This window comes from Hyaena hyaena, unplaced genomic scaffold (genome assembly GCF_003009895.1).
Source record: "Hyaena hyaena isolate Hyena2069 unplaced genomic scaffold, ASM300989v1 scaffold_2789, whole genome shotgun sequence".
Taxonomy (NCBI): domain Eukaryota; kingdom Metazoa; phylum Chordata; class Mammalia; order Carnivora; family Hyaenidae; genus Hyaena; species Hyaena hyaena.
Window position 1 is genome coordinate 1 of NW_024083439.1, and position 6899 is coordinate 6899.

A 6899-nucleotide genomic window follows, 5' to 3' on the forward strand; every position below is an offset into this window, starting at 1 on the left:
GATTTTTTAAAAAAAACTTAAGAACAGTTTGGTTTCCTCATTTCGGATTTTTCTATAACCAGTGGAAATGACCTCAGAACGCAGTGGAGTCATCCACAGCTCAGCAACATGAGAAGGACCATAAAGCCAGGGCTCAGCAAACTATGGCCCGTGGGCCAAGTCCAGTCTTCTGCCGGTTTCTGTACAGCCTGTGAGCTAAAAATGATTTTTACGTGTTTTAATGGTTGGGGGGAAAAAAATCACAAGAATCATTATTTCATTAAATTATCTGAAATTCACCTTTCAATGTTCAGAAATCAAATGGTATCAGAATACAGCCATGCGCATTTGTGTACATATTTGTCTGTGGTTGCTTTCTTGCCACGATAGGGTTGAGTAGCAGCAACAGAGACTGTATGGCCCCGAAAGCTGAAACCTTTACTATCTGGCCCTTTCCAGAAAACGTTTGCCCACCATTACATTTGAGAAAGAGACTGTGGGGAGGAAGAGGTGAGGAAGGAGGAAAAGAAAAGACACTTTAAAATAAACTGATTATTGGCATATGGTTATACCTGTTGTTGTAAATGCTAGTGCTGTAGCTTCTCTGAGACCACCCCAAGGCCAGTGGCAGTCGCTCTTACTGTGGAAGGACTAAGATTTAGGCAAGAGATTAGCCCAGAACCTAAAATACAAAGAGGGATGCTCTAAATTGCAGGCGTGTGCCTGAATTTGGACAGGAAAGTATCAACCAGCAAGAGCCTTGAGGAGAAGAGGACTTAAGCAGAATACTGTCACACAGAGCACTGCCTTGCAGGTCCCTAGAGATTTTCAGACGAGGACTTGACTGGGGGCAGGGTGGAGGTGGCTGGCCGAGCCTGGGAGACGAGGCAGTAAAGAAGGGTCTGGTGGAAGGAAGCCTGAAACAATGCAGAGACGTTTGACAAAAAGCTACTAAAGAATGTGCGTTTATCTTAAAGCAGGGATCTCCAGATGGACATGGTCAGCTAAAGCAATGCTTCTCAAACTTTAATTTGCAAATGAATCACCTGGGGATCTTATGAAAACGCAGATTCTGAATTAGTAGGTCTTGGGGTGAAGCTCAGGCTCCCAAGGGGTGCTGATGCTGCCGGTCCACGGACTGCACTGAGTAGTGAGGGTGTAAAGAGGCCACACCTTTATTCTCTGACATCATTCAAGCTGCTCTTAGGAATCTGCAGTAAGAGCCGGGTTATTGGGCACACTGCAAAGTTATTTTTTCCTGCTTTATGCAGGCCTCCTTACCCACAATAGCATTGCCTGGCTTCCTGAATTTTACTGTGCTCGAAAACCTTTAGAGCTATTTCCAAACAATCATCTCCTCTCAAAAAACAAAGATTTGCTGCCATTGAGAATATTCCAACTAACTATGTAACCGCCTCCGAATGTAAGCATAATGGTGGGATTTCAACATGCTTCAGGCAACAGTAACGTTGTTAAAAAGAGTACATAGTTTTCAATAAACAATCATCATTGGGATTTTTGAGTGTAGGAGTGCTTGCAAAACACAAATAGTCTAACGTTGTACCCACTTCCCACATACTATGCGGTCCCTTGGCACGCCTGTATCACTTTTCCTCCTGTTTGAATTCCGGGGCAGGACACATGTCTAAACCCCAAGTGCCGAGAAATCTCAGAAAAGGGTTTGAGAGCCACGAATTCAGTTGCAGGAGTAGGAGGTGAGCTGTACGAGAAAGCAATAAAGCTCTCTAATTTCCTAAATCTTCCGCCACAGAAAACATGGAAAGGGGGTTGGCTGGTTTTAGCAGAGTTTTCAACCGCACAAGCCTAACTCTTTTCACCTTTAAGCACTCATTTCCCTTGCCAAAACAAACATGGCCTCCTACAACCTGTACGCGCCAAAGCATGTTTCCAGGCTTGCTGTATTTCAGACTGCGCCTAAACTCTCCTAAATACAGGGCCTTCTCCTGTATACCTTTCAAGCCAATGAAATAATATGGGCTGCATGAAGAAAATACAAAGGGTGATGATCAAGGATTCAAATGCCTACAATTTTATAACATCCGTGTCCCCTTTCCAAGACGTTTCATTCTGACTCATAGGAGTGTGCTTTTTCATCCTATATGCTCTCTGGGTACACCATTCTCACCAAGAGTCATTAAAATAATTGAATCCCAATACCCTTCAAATGCTGGAAGGAAAACCTCTATTTTCCTTCATATTAATTTTTAAATCTACTAGAAACACTTCATCCTACCAGAGTCACAAGATTAGAAAGGCACTGAAAAATATCATGAAGGTGCATGTTTAAAGACTGCTTTGTATTTTTTTAGTTAAATTTCATGATTCATTCGGGCAAATATTAACAAAAATCAAATGAGCAAAATATGCCAGCGTGGTTTTGATCACAGCGTTCACATCCTTCCTCACAAAATAAATGGAAGTATCTGACTATGAAATCACAACACTCACTTTGCTACATGTAAAACGTAATGCATAAAGAAAATGTTTGCCCAGTACAGCCGGATCCTCCAGCCACCGGAAGCCACTTTATACCCACTTTGCATTATGGACTATACGTCTCGTGCTTGGGTGTTCTTATTCATTCCGCGTTCTAAAGAAAAGGCTCCTTTCCCGTTTGCGTATTTAATAGAAGCTAAAGACACACCACCTACTAGCACGTTCAAGCAGCACCCCCCCCGCCCCCACCTGCATCCTGAGAGGTTTGCTAGAATGAAGCACAAGGAAGCTTAACAGCACCCGCCCTGTTCTCTGGCCTTGCCGCCCCACTTACCTAGAAAGAGGATCGTGCCCAGCACCAGGGTGCCACCAATGAACACAACCAGGGCGATTTGAGTACCTCTGTTGGTGGTTTTTCCAGGCTCCGTGCTGCTCCCCATTTCTGCCTCCATCAGGAGGGAAGCAGAGGCCACGTGAAGAGAAAGTCACTTTTTGTGGTTTGGTGGCTGGTCTCAAGAGTCTCTGAGGCGTTGACATCCAAGGTTCTCTTGCTCTTCTACTAACAGACAGCTTTAAAAAAATCCCGTCAGGAAATCTTCCCTCGCTACCCTTTCTCAAATACTTCTTCACAAATGAAATAAAGAAACCCAAAATATTGGTTGCCTTGGCTTTTCCCCTGACCAGACAAAACAAACAGTGGTTGCTTTATCTTGGTGCTCTCCCCCCAGCAAAGTCCCTCTCAACCGATTGTTTGGCAGGCTCTTCTCTCAGGCGTCCTGAGTGTACATGTTTTACTATGTTGCTGAACAGATGTTTTGGCTATTTAAATGTATAGTCACTTAGGGAGGAAAAAAACAATCGTCTTTATCAAAACTGGATTCTCATCAAACTCTCCCAAACCATGATAAGTTAGGTGGCCAGGATTCTCCGGACCCGCTTTAAGGTCTCAATGAATCACGTAATTCTTTTGCCATAATCATTCTGCTCGCCTGAACTGTCCCCATCAAAGATACTGTTTCTGTGTGCAAGTCCCCTTTTAAAGCCCTCTAAGAGTTCCTGGGATATCCTGGAGCATTTTATTTTAGGAACTTTGTGTATGACGACATGTGCCAAAAATCAGAGTCCCAGTCCAGTGCGGTGCAAAGTAGCAATTAAGACAACCTACAGAGGCCGATGGTTTGGACTGGAACTTTTTTTGAGGAAAAGGAAAAAGCATTTCCTCCCTGTGGTGCTAAGAATTGTACAGAAGATGGGTAAGTGATCAAATTCAACTTATTAGCAACCGCGGAAGAGACAGTAAAAGATTTTTTGCTTCCCTGCAGGTTTTGATGGAAAGTGCCCGCAGGTATTTTGTCCTCCAGTCCCACCGAGGGAGCCATCGGTTAGTAGTTGTGTGTTTATATAAAATGCCCATTTCAGCAGACTCTGCAGGGTAAAATCAAAGGCAATTCACTTCTCTGGAAAGATGGACTTAATGACTGGGTCTTTGATTTCTTTAATTATGCTAATAATTTCAATTATGACAATCTGCTTCATTCATGGGAAAGGGTAACTGAGATCCTAATGCTATTGAAATGACATCGATTTTTTATCCAATGGTATAAATATCATTAATTCTTAACACCATTCCTACTTAATCTGCTTTTGTTTTGCTGTAGGACATAGGGCAGTGGGGGCGGGGGTGGAGGATTCGTCTGAAAACCAGTAGAGTGCAGTTCTCATGCAACACTTGTGCCCGTGGTCTTGTGTGTCACACCAGAGCTGGCAGACGCTGTTGAGCCCACTGTAACATGGCCACATGTCCATGGTCCTATCCGGCTGGTCTTGGTCAGGCCTTACATCCTTAGCATGGGATTCTTCCAACGTTTATTCCAAAACACATCCTACCTGACTTTCTGCTTATTTGATGTTGTCCCAAAGCCAAACACGCATAAGCCTTTGTCCAAAGTATGACGTCACAGTACATTGTAGATAGTAATGTGCTCATTAGCTGTTGATGTTATTCTGTTGCTGTTACACCATAACACATCTTAGCAGGCCTTTGGCTCCTAGGATGGGATTCTCAGAAGAGTTTTTGGACTTGACTCGATAGTACTTCTTAGACTGTGAGCTCCAAGAAGTCAGGAATCATGTCCATCAACTTCAGTGCTACAGCCCCAGCACCGACAGTTCCCGGCCCCGTAACAGTGAAGGGAGAAATAAGAACGATGAAAATCAGGCAAGTTAGCTCCAGGCACTCACACTTACAAAGCAACTTCAGGAAGCTCAGACGCTAGTGTCTGGGGGGTCTCTCAGGCTCCTAATTCCTTCTAAATGCTCAAATGATAATGATACGTCACAAAGGTGTAGCACTTTGGTATCCCATTTTAACCTTACGGTAACCTTATGTGCTTGACAGCAAAGATATCTTTTATCTCAGGTTTGCAAATGAGAACAGAGACCCAAGGCCCAGCCTCAAGTAGCACAGCAAACTCAGGAAAGGGAAAGGTGGCGAGAGAGGATCACTGCCATACATGGTCTGCTTGACAGAGGTCCCTGTGCACGTGGGAGGGGACATACACACAAACGTGGCACCAGGACCCAATTCTTCCCGCTTTCCTTTCTTCTCTAAGTCTCCTCACACCCTCCGGGTCCAGACTAGCATGCAGCGGTGGCTGCTGGTGGGCGGCTTGAGGACCCTTCACCCACCTTTGAATGGTGATTTCCACAGAGGTGAGGGCAATTGGAACTCACCCTGATCTATGCCTATCCATCACTTAATCACATGAAATCATTCCTGAACTCTCAACTGCGGAGTGAAAAGCCATTAAGCCAAAAAAGACTTTTCTTAATTGTGATAGGAAAACTACGATGCATTCCATCCCAAACTAAGATATACAAATGTAGAAAGAAAACATATTAATTCAACAATGAAAACAAGTCTATAAAAGTAATAACTTTTGAGGTGTTGAAAATAAATACACTTTGTTCCGGTAATGCGAGAAGTGAAGTTTTATTCTACTCACCAAAGGAATAAGGAAGACCTGCGAGTCGGTGAAGACTGGCAGGCGAAATGATGCCAGTTGAATCATTCATTAGGAGCTGCAGTCCTCATTCTGTGCCATTTTCTGCATTAATTTTTCAACCTTTTGGGAGACGTTGATTATCTTTCACTCAAACTGCAGTGAAAAATACATTTGTAGCACAGAAGAGGTGCCTGGCTGGCTCAGTCAGTGGAGCATGCAACTCTTGGTCTCAGGGTTGTAGGTTCAAGCCCCGCATTGGATATAGAAATTACTTCTAAAAATCTTAAAGAAGAAAGAAAAGAGTTATAGCTCAGAAAAAGCTTAGGGCAAAATAAGGCAGTTCCAAGTACAGAGAAATATTCTATATGAGTGCTTACAAGAGACAAAAGCAAGGGTTTGCAAACTAGGGCACGTGGGCCAAATCTAGCCCACTGCCTATTTTTGTAAATAAAGCTCTATGGAAATAAAGTCACCCCCATTCGTTTACATACTGTCTGCGATGGTTCCATGCTACAAGGTCAGAGTTGAGTAGTTCTGCAACACAGATACGTCCCATGAAGCTCACTTACTCTCCAGCCCTTTACAGAAACCCTGGACTCAAGAGCGATACAAGATATGGCCTCTTCACCTCGCCTCCACGGCACACATACACAAAGCAGTATTTCACCCACACTGGATGGCTTCTCAAAACTATTCCACTTGATGTTCTCCGGAAACAAGCTGACCAATAAGGGAAATTGGTCAATGTGTCTTTGTCGGAAATTGTATTAAAACTATGGCATGTTACTTAGTGTGTTTTGGGGTAAAGTGTTATTCTGGAATAAAAAAGGAGGATGTCAAAAAAATTTTATAATTTCTCAAGAGCCATGAAAATTAGTTAACTGAAAAGTCACTCTGCAGGGAAGTCTGCTTAACAATATGGGTGCACCAAGTCAGTTGTTTCCATTTAAAAACCTTCAGGATTCGGGAGCCTGGGTGACTCCATCAGTTAAACGTCTGACTCCTCATTTGGGCTCAGGTCATGATCCCAGGGTCACGGATTCCAGCCCTGTGCTGAGCGCGGCGGTACCTGCTTAAGATTCTCTCTCTCTCCCCCTGCCCCTCTCCCCTGCTCACACAAGTTCTCTCTCTAAAATAAATAAATAAACACATGAATATTAAAACACACACACACACACACACACATTTTAAAAAGAACATCCAGGACTCTTGAGCTTTACCTAGAATCGGTCGATGGAATCAGTAGAAATTTCTTGAGTATTTTTCAGGTGCCTGGCCCCGTACAAGGCCCTGTGAGGGAAGACAAAGAAGCCCTGCCAGAGAGTCCAGACTGGCAAACTGGGCTCAGTCACACAAATATGCAAAACCCTTGGCAACTTAGTTACAGAACACTAAAGGCCAACAAGTGTCCAGAGGAATAGAAATCCCTGAATGACAGATTTGTTGGGAAGACTTCCA

The 6899-nt window shown here is 43.7% G+C and overlaps 1 long non-coding RNA gene across 1 annotated transcript; it reads left to right on the plus strand.

Annotated features, from left to right (window-relative positions):
* The first annotated feature begins 47 nt into the window (after positions 1-47).
* LOC120227686 lies at positions 48-4260 on the plus strand. The gene is made up of 3 exons (XR_005527314.1): positions 48-190; positions 3759-3817; positions 4095-4260. It is a non-coding gene; the product is annotated as an uncharacterized LOC120227686 (long non-coding RNA).
* Positions 4261-6899: the final 2639 nt, after the last annotated feature.